Here is a 22037-nt window from a genome sequence, read left to right as displayed (position 1 = left end):
TTTAGACAAATTAATTGACTTTGAACAGACAGGCTTCATTAGCGGGCGTTATATCGGGGAAACTATTCGACTTATTTATGCTATTATGCAGTATACACTCAGTGTTTTACTCAAATATAAAATCTGCTGTTATTCAGGGTGGAAATCTTTCAGATTTTTTTCATATTGGACGTGGATGTAGGCAAGGGGATCGTCTGTCACCTTACTTGTTTATTTTATGTGCAGAAAATCTTGCTATCAAGATTCGTGGTAATAAGGATATATGTGGTATTCAGGTTTTGCAGACGGAACAGAAAATGTCACAGTTTGCTGACGACACATCTTTAATTTTGGATGGCGATGAAAAATCTTTTAGTGAATCTCTTATTGAACTTGATTGGTATGCTAAAATATCTGACTTGAATATTAATTTTTCTAAAGCCCAAGTAATTTGGATTGGGAGTAAATATATAGTAGTGATATATTGTGTTCAGACAAAAATCTTTCTTGGGGTGAAACATCTTTTAAACTACTTGGTGTGAATTTTAAGCTGCGGGATTATAAGTTCTGAAGTACATCTTTAGACTTTTATAAATATCCACATATGAGTAATGCCACTACAAGGTGGTATTGCAATCAGCTTACTGTTCACCCTTCACTGCGAATAATGTCTTTGTAAGATCGAGTTATATACCATTCTCTTAATGATTCTTATGAAGTTTGGGAACACAATACAAGTAGCGTAAGTCCTCATATTTTGTATCGATGTTGAGAGAATACATGAAGGACTTATAGTTGTTTAGTATTTTATCTTTGTTAGGAGTAGTACTTTTGTATGTGGCATTATCTTTGATATTACTATAAATGCCCAACAGCTTAATTAGTCAATTGAAGTAATGGGCTTTACAAACAAATACAAATACAAAGTTGTTTAAAGCCTTGCCCGCAGGGACGATAACATATTTCTTATGTAGTGAGGAAAGGCCTTCAAGTGCCTCATGATCGTTGAATATGAACTTGGATCTTAATGTTTTATTGTCACATTTCTGCAGATTGGCAATACGATTAAGTACCAACGGTTGTATGGCACGTATCAAATCTGGCAAGAACTCGGTTTCTGGTTCTTGCCCCTTTTCTCTCTCTTTATTCATTATCTGGCATACTCTTTAACAGCAGTCATCATGGCTTGAAATTAAGTTTCCAACTGAGGCGCTTTGATGCTCTGAATTTTTTTACCATGAGAAACTACCTTACGTAGGAGTTCATTCTCAATGATATTCAAATCACCAGTGAATACATGACCAGAATGAATGTTATTAAAGAGAGAAAAAGCATTGTACTGGTCATATTTGATATATTTTGTCGGTTTACAGTATTATGATTTTTATATATAAAATGTTAAATTACGACACACTTATGTCTGGCTGTACAAGAATGAAAAAGAATATGTAACAATCAACCTGTAACATATCCATGTGGACAACTAGTTGCCCAAAACACCTCCCACAGACAACAAAAATAAAAACATGAAATTTTGAAATTCCAGCATTTAAAATATTTTTCACTTTTTTTAAACGATTACCGAACTTGCAGTACATTAAACTAAACAAGTTAAATTATCTTTCCGTATTGCCCAATACCAAGTCAGACGAAAAAGTAGGACTGGACAGACACTAAAATCCAGCCGATACCTGTAGTCCATGCGCTGGAAGGGTCCGTCGTGCACCCACACTCATCAACTTCATGGTGATTTTTAGGTACCTTTATACTTCCATTTACCGAATCAATATGTCTCCAAAGAATATTCTTTAATTTTTTTTTCAGTATAAAAAGAACATGATTTTTGCGACTCAATTGTTTGAGCGTCTAATCCTTTCTTGGAAAATAAATGTGAACAAACAAAATAAATGTAGCCAAATGTCTAAACTTTACAATGGTACCAAGAAAATTGCTGTAACACTTTGGCTTTTGCGGTAAAATGAAATAAATATACCCCTACACCGCCGACAAATCGCTGCAATTGACATATTTTTCAATGTCAAAACCACTAGAGTATTTATGTTTTGGCAAAAAATAGCTTATTTGACATTTTCTGTTTAGTATTATCACAATTTATACTTCTGGGGTTCTTTTGATGAATGTTGGCGATTTTCGTAGTCAGAATTGATAAAAAAAAGCGAAAAATGGGATTTTCGATTTTTCGGTCAAAAGTCACGTAAATTCGACTCGTCAAGTTATTGCTAGACTGAAAAATTTGGTATTACCCGATCGATAATTTTCAAAAAATGTTAAAAATACTACCCCAACCCCTAAAAACTGGTCTCAGTATCAACAGAATTCTCATTCACAGCATACCGACACCGTAACTCATAATTTAGGCATTCATAATTAATGAAATGATGTTCCCAATATATCTGATCAATTAAGGTGCTTAGACATTGAGTTACATGGTACTTTATACATATGTCAGTATATACCTTTTTGGTATAAAGAAGAAGTTCATGGAATCAAAAAAATTTAAAAAATGATTTTTGCCTTAACAAGTTATAAAAAGTAGCCGTAAAATACAAAAAAAAAATGCTTCAATTTATTTTTTGGTGACAAAAAGATTCGTAAATGAGTGATATAAGGGTACCTGAAAATCATATTTTGGTTGATGAGTGTAGGGGGTGCAAGGGGGGGGGGGGTTATCTCGGCCCACGTACTACTGGATGTCGTGTTACAATAATTACTCAGAGTGCAGTGTATTTAAGAATTAACAATCTTTAGACATGTTAGAGTACTTGACAAATAGATAGAATAGAATACAAACTCATAAGAATTATTGAAGGATTATAATAGTGTTCCAGGGGATATATAGGCATTACCTCGGGGTTTGGAGATTAGCGGAAAAGGAATCAAACTTCGTCCCCGGTATTTCAAGTAAAGTATCCTAGGTGTATACCGGTCGATTTGAGTGGTACCTTATCTCCAAATGTATGGCATGATCTAAGCTACAGCCAATATATGTCAATTCAAACTTGTATGAAAGCCTCGGGAATCAATTAGTATAATGCTTTTGTCATATAGTATATCCTTCAATCATAGTTAATTGAAATTAGTTGATATTTTATATAGGTGGTCTGTTAACATGACTCATTTACCGTACATCACTTTTTTTTCATATCAATGAAATGTTGAGAGAAAGGGTATATTACTTCTAGCGTCTTTACTTTCACAGAATTAAATAAATAGTATGTTGATGGCAAATAGCATCTGCAGAGGTGAACATTAAGATTGCCTTCAGATATTTTGACTTCAGAATAACTGCACTTGTAACATATGAAAATATTTTTTATAGCATTGAAATGTGAATGAAAATAAAATATGGGATGACTTTACCCGATAAAGATCACAGTTTTTTTATGACGATTTTATTTTAGAACTAAATATCACAGGCTACAATATGACAAAAAATAAACAACAAGACATCAAAAAGGTTATAAGAAACAACGAAATTGATACAGGTACCCTGAAACCAGTCAAGGGTGAACCCATTATATTTAAATATCTATTATAATTATTTTATTATTATGATAACCAACACATGTTTAGAAACACCAGCCAGCACATTAACCATACTTTCCTTGACCAAAACCTTTTCTTTTAAAGAAACCCTCTCTTTGCACTTCAAATAACAAACACAACAATCAAATCCACGGAAGAAAAGTTGTAAAACATTTATGTAGTTTTATTTTTCAAATAACACGATCTAGTTAATATTTAAAAATCAGGAGAATATTACTAAATGATTTAACAATATAATGACAATGAAGAACTTAAAGTCAATAGAATAAAACAAAAAAATAAAAAACAAACAAACAAACAAACAACAAACAAACAAATAACAACAACAACAACAACAAACACAAACAAACAAACAAGTCTTGGAGTAGTAACAGTGATATGAAAATTCAAATTTGCAACTTTAGAGACAGAAACAGCTTTTTCAGCACCTTTTTGGGGAATTACTTCTCAAATTTGACACTAGTGGTCATTTCAGAACTAAGACTTAAAAATTAAAAGAATATGCTTACCTGTTGTTTATATTTTAGAAATTTGAATTTGAAGTCCAAATGATGTAAAACTATAACAGTTAAATATTTCTACTTGAAACAAAATGTGTATTCTCATATCTTTTTCCGATTTCATCAATCTCTTTGTTGATGTCGAAGTTGTTGCAATATGTTCTTTATGTTTTTTATTTGTTCACAGATAAACTAAGAAAATCATCTGGAATTTCATAGACTAACTGTACAAACCATTACTGGACTTTTTATACTCCTGATCTTCACCTTTACGACTTGAAGTTTTCAAGATTCCGTAAAAATATATTTAGATGATCAAAGCTTTTCTTAAATGACAATATCCGTTTAAACATATCTGTGTTCACAATACACGGCATACACTTCTAACTATTAATAATGATTATTTACATTGTAAGGATAAATCATCAACATATTATGTTTTCAGTTTTCATTTGCTTGTTCATGCGATTTCATAATTTTTCTATACCAATGAAATAATTTTTGAAGATGTTGAGCTTGATTTGCTTTGTTTATTTGAGAGCTTACTGCAGCAAGAGTGTATTTTTTTCCTCAGCACATTTCTCATCCTTTTCCCCATTACAAGATATATGACAAAGTTCATAGCAAATCCAATCATGAGATTGATCTCTCGTAATTGAAGAACAATCTTTATGGTTCGTACGCCTACTTCGATTCTCTCTGCAATGACCATTTCAAAAAAGGTATTCAAAGACTCCGATGACAAGAAAATAATACATATTAATAATACGATGGCCGCTGATATTCGAAATTTCTGCTTTATTACTGTAGAATTATTCTTTTGTATTTTGCTCCTAAAACATGTAAGCTTGAATACGATTACAATGGTACTAACGAGAACTAACGAATATGGGATGCAGGAGACTATGTACGTTATTCGTATTGCTACATCATTATCGTCAATGTACGATTTAGGGAGACAACACATTCCATCTCGCTCATATGCTGATACCCATAGACTTTGATGAAATAAGACATTAAGCAGAACTGACATAAAGAATACTAAAATAGTCATTAAACTCCAAAACTTCCTGGTCGTTTTAAGGTAGATTCTGCTCCAAAAAGGTACGATTATCGCAAGGGCCTTTTGTACACTAAGTACTGTGGTGATCCATATCGATGTTGAATGGAATATCTGAGACATTGAAGAAACAGTGTTTGTTAAAACGAACGTGAAGATGTTTACTGCAAATAATCCAATCTTTAATGACGAATGAAATCCAAGCAAACTCTTGATCAGTACATTTCCTCCAGTAATAGAAATTGCTACAAGAAGATCACTTACTGCTAAATAGATCAGAGGAATTTTTAAATCGATATTTTTCTCAAGACGAAACACGGAAATTACTAAGCTATTGAAAACCACAACGATAAGTGTTAAAATAACTTGCAAATAAATAATATGGAATGGCAATACATACGCAACGCAGGGAAAATCATTTTCATGGCAAGATAAAGCTGAAAGGCATCGAAACATTTTTTGAAATTGGTGGAGATCAAAAAGGCTTACTTCAGTTGCATCAATTCCGTTTGTGGTTGTCATTTCAAATAGTTGTTTCGTACAACTTTCGCCAGTTGTAGTTACGATAGCTGTCCCACCATGTTTACGACATTCGAAAATAAGAAAGTTTAATAAAATACCCCCTGTTTGCATTTTATCCCATTTGGGTAGAATGCTGCCGTATGCAGTGACAACTGGAGAATTCATACCTCTTGTTCGTCTTATGAATGTAGATTCTGAGAATGTAGAATACGATTCTGTAAGATATGTTGAAACTAATTGCACGCATTTATCTGCAATATCATTTTCAAAATGAACATCAGTGCCTTTGAAACGGAATTCTGATTCATTTAACGCTTTGTTTCGTTTTAAATCATTTTCATTAATGTTTTTTTCAAACCTTTTTACTTTTCTGGTATGATCTATGTTTTCTGGTGACAATGAGAGGGTATTTAGTTTTTCAAAAATAATTTCCTTCTTTGGAACCGGTTTATACCTTTCAACAGGTTGAAATTGACTATTGAAAGGTGAACTTGTCACACTATTTCTGAAATCCGTATTCGTGTGCTCCAAGTCTTTAATTTTTGGTTGGTATGATACATTATGAAATGGTATGCGATCTAATATCACTTGTTTACAATTTGAATGCTGTTTTAATCGTACATGTGAGGACTGCAGTCTTTGTAATGTAGTAGAACGAGATTGAGCAAGGCTTTCCACTCTAATTGGCAAGTTGGCGTCATTTGCATTATTCGGTTTTTGTTTTTGTGGCAGTGAAACGGTACTTAGCATATTAAAGCCAACGTCTTCTTCTGAAACTGTCGTAATTTTCGGGAAAGTATGTTGATTTTCCAATTTTGTCCAGCTTTCTTCATCAGTGCTTTCAAATTTTTCTAAATCCGTAGAATAATACATAGTTGATATTGTTGTCAGATCATATGAAATGTTTGAAGCATTTCGGTGTGTTAATGGAAATATTTTAGCCAAACCCATCCTTGTTTTTAATTGTTGGTGTGTAGAAAATGATGACTTACTTGTTGTTTGTGTTGTCGTCTTTTCATACAATTTCATGCGCTGAAAAATACCTTTATATGATCCTGTCACTGTTGTTTTTATCGATTTAAGTTTTAGGCGTGGTCCATTTACTAAATTCAAATGAAATGGAAATATCTTTCTCAATAGTAAAACGAATGCGAGTGGACCGTAATCTATTTCCATATTGAATGCAGGTTTTGGTTTGACAGTTGACACGAAGTAGTCAAATCTTGTTGGAGACTGTGTTATTTGTTCTATGCATATTGAAGATGGTAGCAGTAGTTGTTCCTTACTACTCGCTGAATCAACTAATTTCCCGGTAATATATTCTGCTTGCTCACAATTCACATATATTGTCAATACACTGGTTAAAGCAAAGAAGAGCGTCTTGTCCATGGCCATTGTAAATCACTATGCGTTGACTGCAATGAAGAATAACCCATTATTTTATAATTTTTGCTGGCAATTTACAATGTCGTAAACTATTAATATAACAATATTAATAATTAACAATTTTTCAAAGGTCAGGATCTGCAATCTCTGACAGGAACGTTAAATAGTATTTCCAGAAGCTAGTATTTCTCTAGCTGAATATTTTTCACTTGTACAAAAAAAAAAAAAAAAAAAAAAAAATCAACTTACAAAGCAATGCCAAAATCTGGTAAAAATATTTCTGCTTTAATGTGTCAGTTTCATGCAGATACATAGAGACAAAATTTCCATTGATTTGTGGTGCTCTGCTATAATTAATACAGAATATACATCTACAGTCTTTGATTTTTTACTAGTCTTTTTCGTAAAAAATATAGAGAAGTCATATACTGATGACAGACTCCAATACCAGAATAGTATCAATCAATAGCTGAAGCATCAAGCTCGAAACGAACTACAGACGCTACAATAGCTCTCTCCAAAATTTCCAGAATCATGAATTAGCAGGAAAAAATAAATTAAATTGTAGGATGTTGTCCCACTGTATAATGTTTTCTGATTTGAATACTGTTGAATAATTTCAAAAGACCTGTTTGCAGCGGTAAGTAAGGTAATCGTGTCTGAAAAAGGTATATACATATATTAAATTCCCGAGGTTTTATTATATAATATAACTATGAGATTTTCTGCCGTATTGTATATTGTTAAAGTTCAAAATTAAGAATTAAAGTGAAGGCAAACATGCCTTCTGACTATGTGATCGGTTTTATTGTACATTTGTTTTACCACTGCTTTGAATAAATTTGGGTATATAGTGATATTGGCATCTATCCGTTTATATAACGCATTTTAGGTAAAATATCTATATATAACAGACCCTTAATGTTTTGACAAGGGTTTCATATATATATATACTATATTCAGACAACAGCGACATCAACTTCGTGTTTGAAGATTTTGTATATATCTTGACCTTATGTTCACTAGGATGGGGAGCAGGGGTTGGAGAATGGGGATATTTTAAAGCGGGCTTTTTGCTCACATGATATTTATGCTGTTTTGATATCCTGATCAATAAATCACTTTCACTCTATTTATTTTTAATTTGATGGCTAACGGAACACAAGTTCATTTTCTATTGCAAAATTCAATGTTATTTTTCATGTATTTAATGATATTTGTTCCATTTACAATGAAGGTATTTTTTTTTATTTAAGATGGCAAAAGTGAGAACATTGTAGGATTACACCACAACTTCCTTCACTTTTATGACGCTAACTTTACAGCAGATCTGATCGAGAATGGACATAGTTTAGCCAGATACTTTGATCTCAGTTTCCGCTATATAGATGACATATTGTCGTTAGACAATCCCTGTTTCGGGGATTTTATACATTGCATCTGGCTTAAAGAACATGATATAAAGGATAGTACAGACATTGTGTCGTCAGCCTCATATCTTGACCTACACTTAGAGATCGATGGTAAAGGAAAACTATTGACCAAACTATACAACAAACGCGGTAACTTTCTTTTTATCTGTGTCACCCCTTCAACACCTGCGTGTGGAGTTTGTTATCACAACTCATACGTATATTGTAATAACAGAGCTTGCCGTAGTCCGAGTTGCTCATTTATTTTTGTTGGTTTGTTTTTGTTATTTTATGTTCTTTGTTGCATGTTTTTGTTTTTCCTGTCTGGTTTTTTACCCTGGGTTACATTTTTTTGTATCCGCTAAAATCTTGGTTCCCATGATTAATCTTTCAACAATGTTCTTAAGATGCCACTAACAAAATATACAAACAACTAAGCTAAATGCATAACTGAAATTTTGTTGACTTGCTTCGTGTCAGTGTCAAAATTGTATTTAGAATATTCGGTTATATCTGACTGTTATATTGTAAATAAGTAACAACTAAGCACACCGTTCGTTCCAAATTAAAGCAAACCGAACATAGAGGTACTGAGGTGGTGAACAAACCGCATTCAGCAGTTTCCCCCGACAAAATTCTGCTACAACTAAATGAAACATTAATGTCATTTTCTACAAAAACGAATGATTATAAAGACCTAACTTCAGTTTCATTATCACTAGAACGAGGTAACATTGATATGGACACTGTTGTATCATACGAAACGTTAAATAAGTCAGCTTTGTGTATCCGAGACATTGAATTAAATTTAGAAAAAATGTTGGGAAGAAGTGCTCTGAAATTATTTTAACAAATTTAACTGAATTATATGTTCAGTATCTGAGTTTTCAGACGTACGGTTTAATGATGTTACAAATATTTTAAATAACACATTTGCAGCCAAAGCTAACTTTTCACGAAGTACATCAAAGTCCTTTTGTGCAACATTTTCTGTCAGTCGCATGCCACGGTGGAACATCTATTTTAAGAACCGATGGCGAAACTTGTACCAAACAGTTTTTCCTAATGACAACCAAAACGGGCATTGATAAAACTTTAATAAGCCTTCTTGATCTCAACAAATACCAGAACAAATATCACTGTCTTTCAGGCATACCTTGCTATGAAAACAATTTACGTTATTGTAGGACTGCCATCCTTTACCATCTATCTGCAGATCATATTAACAACTGTAGTTTTGGTTGTAAGCAGCCTAGCTATATCGGTTTTTAGCCATGAAAAAGATATCAATCTTAAATACCATTAGACCTTCTTGGCGATGTGTGATCTTATCGTAGCAATTCTATCAGCGGAGAAAATGTACTTATCAAACTTGCTCTTGAAGGGTTCCATTTTACATTTAACATCGGTATATTTACATCAAATCACTCCACAGCAATGGTTGCACACACTTTCTGCTTTACTGCTGAAATAGTCCACACAACATCAATATGGATTACATCAATACCTAGTGTACAGAGGGCCCTGGCGATAGCTTTATCTTATTGGAGCAGAATTCATATTAAAATGACAAGGAAGTTTTGGAGGAGAATGACTGGCTTAGTGTTCGTCATATCAGTTTTGATATGTGCCTTGTTTTATCACAGTCTTTGGGTTTCAACATATGAACGGGGTGAAATGTGTTGTCTTCAAAGAGCTTATTTTTTCGATGAAAAGGGCGTAAAAATACGGATAGCAGATGCAGTCTTGTTCATTACATTTGTATTAATTTTTGTAAGCACTATTATAATTGTTTGCAAGCTAACATGTTTTAGGAGCAAGATACAACGAAATTCTACAGCTGTAGAGAGGAAATCTCAAATCTCTGCATTCACGGTAGTAGTAATTTGTACCATTTTTATGTCATTGAAGTCTTTGAATAATGTTTCGACATGAAAAATGCAGAAGGAATCAAAGGAGGGATAAACGTTACAGGTACAGTTCTTCAGTTTTGTGAAATCAATCTTATTATAGGATTTGAACTTCGTTATATATATTGCTATGGGAAAAAAGATACGATGGTTTATTATTTATTTTGCATCGTCTGCTTTGGAATAGAATACGCTCTTGGCTTTACAGTTGTACCAATGCGCCAACATAAAAATGAAAACTAAATAATTTTTAAAAAATGAAATACAAAAAAAAAAAAAAAAAAAAAAAAAAAATTAAAATAAATTAAATTAAAATTCAATATTTGTGTAAGTCAATTATGAAAAAAATATTTTAAATATTTTAAAGATTTAATGAACATTTGTCCACATCCCTAACGCTGATTTTAGAATTACAGTGGTAAACTACTGTAACTTTGATAGTGTGATATTAAATTCCATTTTTACAAATTCTGATCGAAGATAGTCTTCTACCAAAAAAAAAAAATAAAATAAAAAAAATCAGAAGTAATCAAGGGTATCAAGATTCTAGCGGAAATCAAAAGAATGTAATTCAGGGACAAGGAGAAGACATGGAAAACAGACATACATAAGAAATAACATAAAATAACAAAAATAATACATACGAAGTAACAAAAGTAAATGAGTAACTCGGACTTTCATGGTGCTGATGGATACACCATAACTATCTACGATCTCATGATTGCGACCATAAAACTGTTGTAGTGATGACTTGAATCTTGTAGCAACATAACCCTGTCCAGAAGCCTAATTGTAAGAAGTCTAACGTGGTTACGGCAAGCGCTGGCATAACGCATGAGTTATGATATGAAAACTCCATACACAGGTGCCGAAGGGATGTTGCCACAGATGAAACAAAAATTGATAACATGGAAGGAAAAGTCATTGCGCTTGTCGTATAGTTTGGTCAAAAGTTTTTAAGTGTAGGTCAAGATATGAGGCTGACTTCACTGTGTCTGTAGTATCCTTTATCTCAAATTCTTTAGGGGTAGGTGCGATTGATCAAATCCCAAAACTAAGACCGTTAACGACGATATTAAGGCAAATACCAGCAGTCCAGTCCATACTTAGTCAAAAAATCTAATACGAGTTTAATGCTTTCTATTACACAATCAAAGAGATTCGGAAAACGGAAATTTTCATGTTCATCTCGACTTGTATTAACAACATTTGACAGGGATAATGTACTAGTACATTATTTACTTTTGTTATAGTTTAGTTGCAGGGTAATAAAATCAAGCAGCAGTATAGAAAAAAATGCTAAAACACTTGCGTTATGAATCCCAACAAAAACAAATGAGTAACATGGGTGGTCCGGGTATATGTAAGTATATTTTGTTCTGCAAAACCCTTCAGATTGCAATTGGCTAAAATGCCGTAAGCGTCAAGTACAATGACTTGTCAAACCGGTAACACGTTAAATCTTATTGAAAACATCTTATAATTTTTTTTCAGCAATGTAGTGTTTAAGATGAATGTAATCAAAACCTGACTTTTATATATCAATTGGCTACACTGTGTATCAAGGTAAACACCAGAAAAGTTGGAACAACAGAGACAGTCACGATTTGGTACATGATGTTTCAAAAGGAATGTGGCGCACTAAACCATCCACTTCCTTTATGATTAACTGTTTCCGGAAACAGGCAGCATACAATTGCCAGTCAGCATGGTGGGTTAAATTAGTTGTCAGAGCGATACAGAATAGATAGTTACGATATTATGAAAAAAAACATAGTTTAGAATATGTTTATCAGTAAAATATTTCTTAATAGGTCTTAATATCGGAATAAACTTTTTAAATTAGCATATATGTCCTGTCTCTCAGTACAAAAAATACACGAGAAACAAGACGTAGTGAGTATAAACATTTTTGTTTGAAAATCTACAAGACAAACAAAAAGAGAATGATCTTTCAAAGAAACATTTCCAATATATTGAATCCAATTTTTTTAAGCTGATATTGTATTGTTTGCTCTGCATGTGCAGGTTTAAAACATGCATAGGCATTTAGTGTAAAGCCTTTATTACCAAGTATTTTGCAAATTGAAATTATTATTTTCTATGTTCAACTATTTCTTTTTTACACACTATGTACCTCCAGGGAAAACAAAGTAATTTCCCTTTCTGTTTAACGGCATTCTATATATCAAATATCTCTAGTGACAATTGGTTTTGTCTTAACATACATGTATCTTATCAAGATGTCTGAAGAAAAATATTGATGTGCATGCGTTTCATTTTTTCTGTATCATCATCTTTGACAATCTCTGTTCACACCCCAATCTGACACGTAATCTGAAATATGTTTGCGTGCTTTGTCGAAAACAATAATGATTAATGGATCTCGGGGAAACTTTTAAAAAAAAGTCTTGTGGTAATTTCACAAATTGTTCCGTACCTTCCAATCAACTACTTCACCAAAATGTAACTCTGGTTTCATACGTATTCAAAACTTAGTCTTTTATCGCCACTTTACCAATAGATTTTGCCGATACAAATATAACATGCATTGCTAACCTTACTGTGTAAAGCATATTTCACATGTTGTGTGTACTCCTTATTAAAATATATATTCAAAAAAGAAAAAGGAGCCACCGTTAAAAAGGTAAATAAAGGCCAGTTTTGGATCAAATACATTTAATGCGTGATGGTAAAGAGTAGAGGACGGCGATGGACCTGTGACTGTCACAAGACAGGAAGATCGTATATCTTTACCAAACGAGAAAACATCACAAGCCACACGAAAATATCTCCCTTTTTATTTGATAATTTTCCGTCTCAAAATTAACAACATTTTTCTCTCATGAAACGTGGTTTTCAGTGGTAGTTTTCGGTGTGACTGCTCGTGTTATGTTTGGAAAAAACTAAAGCCGTCATAATAATGGCTGGTACCTGGTATCCTAGGTAGCTAAATTAACGATTCAAGAGAGTAGATGGTACCAGATGCCCAAAACGGCAAACACTGCCCATTATATAAGGGTCTGACGTTGAACCTGCCGTTTCGATTAGTCCAGAAATACCAACTCTCCAATTCATACTTGATTTTTACAATCCTATTTTGCAGACCAAAATGAAGAAAGAATAAATGTGCTCTCTCAATTCCAAGGTCAAGTTAGGTTTATTGGAGTTTTCCCAAGTGTGTAGTCAAATTTTGACATCACACGACCTGACGAGCATCGCGTAACCTATGTGAATAAATTACACAAAATTACATTACCTTTAATGAAAATAAAACATGGGTTGACTTAAACCGACAAAGATGACACCTTTTTTTCATGACGATTTTATTTGAGAACTAAATGTCACAGGCTTCTATATGACAAAAACACACAGCAAAACGTACATTACTGAATAATTATGATTAATTGTTTCCTAACCAAGTAAGTCTTGAGAAAATTTCCAATCTTGTCAAAAAGAGTAATAAGAAATCAAATTAAATCATAATGAAATAGATACATGTATTCTGTAACCATTTAAAGGTAAACTCACAAGCAATGTGAAACAATAATTTTATTTTTATACTAATATATTATCATGATAACACATACATGCTTACGGTAGAATCACCAGTCAGCACAACAACCATACTTTCCTTGACAAAACCTTTTCTTCTGAAAGTCCGGTCTTTTCACTTCGAATAACAAACACAAAAACCAAATCCACGGAAGAAAAGTTTATTGGTGGATTATTTTTCAAATAATATGATCTAGTATGAATGACATGAAATGAATTATGCAAAATCAAGAGAATATTACAATAGGATTTAACAGAATAACAAAATAAAACAAAACAACAAAGGAATGAAAAACAAAAAAAAACAAAACAAAACAAAACAAAACAAGACAAACAAAAAAAACAAACAAAAAAAAACAAAACAAGAAAACAAATCTATGTAATATATTTGACATACGCCTTCAAATTATATTAAAATTCAAATTTGCAACTTTGGACCACAGAGAGAACTTGTTCATTTTGTTACCTACATATCGAATTAGACAACAGGGGTCATCTCAGAACTATGATGTATGGTAAAGGGGACGACTTTAGTTTAGTAATAAAAAAATCTGTACTTGTTTTTTGAGAAATATTAATTTAAAAAAGAAGTCAAAAAGATGTAAAATATAGCAGTTAAATATTTCTCTTTAGAGTATAAATTGTGTGTTCTTATCTTTCTTTCCGATTTCATCAATCTCTTTGTTGATGTCGAATTGTCGCAATATGTTCGTGATGGTTTTTTTATTTGTTCACAGATAAACTAAGAAAATCATGTGGAATTTCATAGACTAACTGTACAAACCATTACTGGACTTTTTTTTACTCCTGATCTTTACCTGTACGACTTCCAGTTTTCAAGATTTCTAGAAATATATTAAGCTCGAAGCTTTTCTTAAATAGCAATAACCGTTTAGACATATCTTTGTTCACAATACACATCATGCACTTCTAAATCATTTACATTGTAAGGATAAATCATAATTTTGCTTTACCAATGAAGTGTTTTTTGAAGATGTTGAGCATGGTTTGTTTGCTTCTTTAAAAGTTTATTGCAACACGAGTGCATCTTTTCCCAAAGCACACTTCTCATCCTTTTCCCCATTACAAGATATACGACAAAGTTCATAGCAAATCCAGTCATTAGATTGACCTCTCGTAATTGAAGTACAATCTTCATGGTTTCTACTCCTACATCGATTCTCTCTGCAATGGCCATTTCAAATACGGCATTCAAAGACTCCGATGACAAGAAAATAATACATATTAATAATACAATGGCCGCTGATATTCGAAATTTCTCCTTTATTACGGTAGAATTATTCTTCTGTATTTTGCTCCTAAAACATGTAAGCTTGAGGACGATTGCAATGGTACTAACGAAAACTAACAAATATGTAATGAAGGAGACAATGTCCTTTATTCGTGTTGCTACGACCTTATCGTCAATGATGTACGATTTAGGGAGACAACACATTCCATCTCGCTCATATGCTGACATCCACAGACTTTGATAAGACAAGGCATTGAGCAGAACTGCCATGAAGAATAATGAAACGGTCATTAAATTCCAAAAGTTCCTGGTCGTTTTAAGGTGGATTCTGCTCCAAAAAGGCACGGTTATTGCAAGGGCCCTCTGTATACTAAGTACTGTCGTTATCCATATCGATGTTGAGTGGAATATATTAGACAATGAATAAAAAACGTTCGTTAAAACGACCATGAAGATGTTGACTGCATATATTCCAATCTTTAATGACGAATTAAATCCAAGCAAACTTTTGATTAGTACATTTCCTCCGGTAATAAAAATAGCTGCAAGAACATCACTTACTGCTAAATAGATCAAAGGAATTTTTAAATCGATATTTTTTTCACGGCGAAACACCGAAATGACTAAGCTATTGAAAACCACTACTATAATTGCTAAAATGATATGCAAATAAATAATATGCGATGGCAACACATATTCAACGCATGGGAAATCATTTTCATGGCAAGGTGAAGCTGAAAGGCAACGAAACTTGTTTTGAAATTTGTAGAGATCAAGAAGGCTCACTTCAGTTTTATCAATTCCATTCCTGGTTGTCATTTCAAAAAGATGTATAGTACAACTTTCGCCAGTTGTAGTTATGATGGCTGTCCCACCATGTTTACGACATTCGACAATTAGAAAGTTTTCTAAAATCCCCCCTCTATGCATTTTACCCCATTTTGGTAGAATGCTGACGTCTGATAAAAATGCAATTTTAATTGGAGAGTTTATGCCTCCTCTTGTTGGTCTTGCGTACGTAGATTCTGAACATGTAGAATGCAATTCTTTAAGATATGTTGACATTAATTGCATACATTTATCCTCAATATCGTTTTCAAAATGAGCAGCAGTGTCCTCGAAATAGGATTCTGATTCATTTATCGATTTGTTTCGTTTTAAGTCACTTTCGTTAATGTTCTTTTCAAACCCATATACTTTTGTGGTATTATCTATGTTTTCAGAGCTTTCCAATTTGTCTAAATCCGTAAAAGAATACATAGTTGAAACTGCTGTTTGATCATAAATGTTTAAAGCATTTCGACTAGATGATGGAAATAGTTCAGTCAAATCCATCCTTTTATTGTCATCCTGGTATGTAGGTGTTGACTTACTTGTTGTTTGTGTTGTCCTCTTGTCATGCATGGTAAGATTTTTGAATACATATCTTTCAATTAGAGCACGTGGATACAGTTGCCCATGTTTCCAATCTTCAAATGTAGGCCATGCTGAAGTTGTAGTTGGTAGTTGTCTGTTTTTCATATTCAAATGAAAAGGAAAAATCTTCCTCCTTTTAAAAACCGTCGGAAGTGGCCCTAATTTCACATTTTCAATAAATGACACCATTGAAGTGATTGCTTGCATGAAGAAGTCAGATCGTGATATTGTCTGTGTTGTTGTTTGTGTTTCCAATTCTTTTCTCTTTAGGAAATCATCCTTAAATACTTGTCTATGAATCTTGGCATAGGCTAATCTTTGACCTTCATTTGATCGTGTCATTGTTGTTATTGCCGATTTAGGTTTTAGGCGTGGTCCATTTACCAAGTTCAAATGAAATGGAAATATCGGTCTCAATAGTAAAACGGATGCGGGCGGACCGTAATCTATTTCCATATTGAATGCAGGTTTTGGTTTAACAGTTGATACGAAAAAGTCAAATCTTGTAGGAGACTGTGATATTTGTTCCATGCTTATTGAAGATGGTTGCACTTGTTGTTTCTTATTACTCGCTGAATCAACTAATTTCCCGGTAATATGTTCTGCTTCCTCACAATTCACATTTATTGTCAATATACTGAATAAAGCAAAGAAGACCGTCTTGTCCATGGCTATTGTAAATCACTACGCTTGACTTCGATGAAGATCAACTCATTATTTTATCATTTCTGCTGGTAATTCATAACATTCACAATGTGATAAATTATTTATATAACAATGATTTTTCAAAGGTCAGGATTGACAATGACTGACATGAACGTTAAATAGTATTCCTTTAGCTGAGTATTTTGCACTTGTACACAAACATCAATCCAACAAAGCATTGTCAAAATCCGATTAAACTATTTCAGCTTTAACGTTTCAGTTTCATGCAGATACATAGAGACAAAATTAACATTTTTTTGTTGTGCTCTGTTATGAATAAAACATGAAGTGAAAAAATATACATCTACGGTCTTTGAATTTTGACTAGTCGTTTTCGGAGAAAATATAGAGAAGTCACACACTGATGACATACTCCAATATCAGAATCAGATAACATACTGCAAATTAATTTATTTTTTTCCTGCTATTTCATGATTTTTTTTTAAAATTCGTTTCGAATGTTGATGCTTTCAGCTATTGATTGACACATTATTTAGTTTCATCATTATTCCCTGATTCTGATATTGGAGTATGTCATCAGTGTGTGACTTCTCTATATTGTTACAAAAACAACTAGTTTTTACACCACAACTTCCGTCACCCTTATGAGGCTAACTTTACAGCAGATCTGAACCAAAGGAATGAACATCGTTTAGCTAGTTCCTTTGATCTCAGTTTCCGCTATATAGATGACGTATTGTCGTTAGACAATCCCTGTTTCGGGGATTTTATACATTGCATCTGGCTTAAAGAACTTGATCTAAAGGATAGTACATACACTGTGTCGTCAGCCTCATATCTTGACCACACTTAGAAATCGATCGTAAAGGAAAGCTATTGACAAATCTATACGACAAAGGTGGTGACTTTTCATTTCGTTTTGTCAACTTTCCTTTTGTATGTGGTAACATCCCTCCAACACCTGTGTATGTAGTTTGTTATCACAACTCATACGTACATTGTAATAGGAGAGCTTGCTGCAGTCCGAGTTGCACATTAATTTTTGTTGCTTTGTACATATTGTTTTTATAATTTTATATTCTTTTTGTGTGTTTTTGTTTTTCCTGCCTGTTTTTTTCTTTGTCCCTCGATTACATTTTTTGATATCCGTTAAAATCTTGGTTCCCTTGATTACTCTTTGAGCAATGTTCTGTAGATGCCATTAATAAATATATACAAACAACTAAGCTAAATGCTGAACTGAAATTTTGTTGTCTTGCTTCGTGTCATTGTCAAACTTTCATATAGAATATTCGGTTATATCTGACTGTTATATTGTAAATTCACAACAATAAAGGGATGTCTAAGACAGTGGCAAATACCTTAATAACAGACCAACTGAGATTTTTAGGGGTATTTTCGTGGTCAATTTGGTCCTGAATATTATTTTAGACATCCAAAGTATGAAAACAGTGACAAAAAAAAGTGCTGAAAATAGTCACATCAATACATTTGTATGCTGTATGAGTTAAATTGTCAGCAAAAATTAAAACATTAAACTGAACCTGAAAAATTCGAAAGATCTTTTGGAGACAATCAGTTCAAGAGTATTATCTGAATGTAATAGCATTAAAACCTATGATTATTCAACACTGTATACTTCTATTCCCCATACTCAGTTTAAATCCCGAGTTAAAAACATTATACATCGTTGTTTTTTCCAAAAAAGAGATTCCTCATACTTTGTAAGAAATAATTCCCAATCATCTTCCAAATATACAGAGGAAGATGTTTACAAAATGCTGGAATTTTTAATCGACAATATATTTGTCAAGTATGGTGGACGTGTTTTTCAACAAACGGTCGGCATTCCAATGGGAACAAATTGTGCTCCTTTACTTGCTGACCTATTCCTTCACTCTTATGAGGCTGACTTTATAGCTAATTTGATCAGAAAGAAAGACTATCGTTTGGCTAGATCCTTCAATCTCAGTTTCCGCTATATAGATGACGTATTATCTTTAAACAATCCTAATTTCGGGGATTTGTTTCATTGCATCTACCCAAAAGAACTTGAGATAAAAGATACTACAGACGCTGCAAAGTCAGCTTCACATATTGACCTACACTTAGAAATCGATGGTAAAGGAAAACTATGGACCAAACAGTACAACAAACGTGATGACTTTTCATTCAAAATTGTCAACTTTCCTTTCATCAGTGGCAACATCTCTTCGGCACCTGCGCATGGAGTGTTCATATCACAACTCATACGTTATGCCAGAGCTTGCCTAAACTACGCGACTTTTTGTATCGCGCTAGAACTCTAACAAATAGGCTTCTGGAACAGGGTTATGTTGCTACAAGATGGAAGTCATCACTACAGAAGTTTTATGGTCGTCATCATGAACTCGTGGATCGTTTTGATGTGTCAATCAGCACCATGAAAACTGATTTATTCAACGGGTCATAGTTTTCCTTTCCTCGTTTGTCTACCCCGGACATGACGTTTTATGAGCAACTCGGTGGGTGTTTTTAGAAAAGCAGAGGACGCTTACCCTACCGGTGCATCTGGTCCATGCTCCCAGTTTTTAGTGGAGTCCGAGTTGCTCATTTGCGTTTGTTACTTTGTATGTATGATTTTAGTTGCTGTATGTTCTTTGTTGTGTGTGTCTGTTTTCCATGTCTGGTCTTTGTCCCTGGATTGCATTCTTTTGATTACCGCTATAACCTTGATTCCCTTGATTTCTCTTTGACAATCTCTGTTCACAACCCAGAAATATGTTTGCGTGCTTTTCGAAAAAAAAATATTAAAAAAAATAACTGGACATTTCGGGGAAAACTTGTGGAAGCTCGTTTACAAATTGTTCTGTTCTGTACCATCCAATCAACAACTTCCGAACCAAAATTTAGCTCCGACTTCATACGTATTCAAAATTTACTCTTCCATCGCCAATTAACTAATCGATTTTGCCGATACGAATTTGTTGTTAACTTTACTGTAGAGAGCATATTCTACATTTTGTACATCCCAGACAGCATGCCTCCGATGGGCTAATGTTGGCTGATGGTTGATTCGTTAGTTGGCGTTGGCACAATGTAGTAGTCGGTGGTTATGGAAATATTTCTTTTGGTTAATTTTTACCAAAATGGTTCCTACTAGAGAATCCAATGGTTAAACACGACGTTTTGAAATCTTAAATATTTTCAAATCATAAAAGGTCCTACGTTGGCCCTACTTAATTCAGAATAACCGTTGCATTTTATGTTTCTTTTTGATAACTTGTTTCAGAAGTTATTTGTACTTGAGAGTATTGTTAAACAACTTTTAAATCAAAACCATGATAATATTATTTGCATTATTTTACATTTGTCTAACCCAGAGCCAACGGTGAGCCAACACTGAACCCCAACAATGAACCATGCAATGTCGAAACAATTTTGGAAAAAAACATGTTAAAGCAGGCTTAATGTTTTTCCGGATGCAAAAATGTATGTAGATCTCAAGAAAAGTCAAACAAAGAAGAAAATTCCGACGTATGAAAGCAAATATTGTGTTGCAAACTAAACTACGATACTAAGTGGGCCAGCGTTGGTCCAATATTGAAACAGCAAAAAATATATATTCTTTAATATGATTTTACTTCTTTAAAAAACAGTTGTGTCGGCTCTTTTCACAAATTCTGTTACTTGCATGTTTAATATTTATGCAACAAGTATCCACATTTAAAATTTAGAACTTAAGTAGCTGTCTTTGTAAGAATCATGCAAAATCTGAAAAATGTGATACACCCCAAAAAAGGCTACATATATTTATTTTTGTAATTAAGTAGTTTTATGGGTCTATACTAAGAAATGTGTAATTGTTCATTCAAATCTGCCTGCTCTTAGGAGATAATCAACATTGATAATACAGTAGATTCTATAGTATTTGAGCGCCATTTACAGAGTTATCTCCCTTAATTTTGAAATCTACAGTGCATTCTTTACAATTTTTATCTCCTACGAGCACAGCTTATATGAAAAACCACATGTTAATTTCTGTTTACTATGGCATTTCAAACAAAATATCAAAAATAAAAATATGTAGGCTTTTTACACATGAATCACATTTTGCATGATCCAAATTTTACTTATAATAACAATAATGTACATGATTACCTCCCCCTTACGCAGTTTTGCGCAGTTTTGTAACTGGGAGCATAATACACTTTTTACAAAACAGAAGTTGTCTTTTATTTTGAACAAATGTATACAGATTTTCAATGTAAATTCTTCCTAAACACAAAACAGTGACAGGCATTATCATTTGTCACAATATCACAATGCAAGCCATACGAAAATATCCCCCTTTTATTTGATAATTTTCCGTCTCAAAATTAACATTTTTCTATCATTATACTAGTAGTAAAATTCAAGATGTAGGTACAAAAAGATGCAGAACAGACTGTTTCTATGTTCTCCTTTATCTCGAGCTCTAGTGGATATACATGTATTAAAGGTAACTATTTGCCAAAAAGAAGGGTTGTTGATGGACAATACATCATCAATATATCTGTATATAAAGTGGAAAGATTTGGCACCTTTTTTATGTTTATTCTTTACGAGTTTCGGAAGAAACTAAATTTGGAAAGAATATAAAAAAATCGGTTACGAGAAGAGCACAGTTAGTGCTCAGTGGAATGCCAACTTGTTGAAAATACGCTCCTCCAATGGTGACAGATATGTTATCAATGAGGAAATCAAGGATATTGCAAACTTGCTTTTCTGTGTAGCAGACTTTGCCCTTCTTTGAAACTTTAGAAAAATATGTGGATTTATAACCAAAAACAG

Source organism: Perna viridis, chromosome 12 (genome assembly GCF_037379345.1).
Source record: "Perna viridis isolate PV_CMFRI_1.1 ecotype Kerala chromosome 12, ASM3737934v1, whole genome shotgun sequence".
NCBI classification, from domain to species: Eukaryota; Metazoa; Mollusca; class Bivalvia; order Mytilida; family Mytilidae; genus Perna; species Perna viridis.
Note: the sequence above shows the minus strand (reverse complement) of the source record.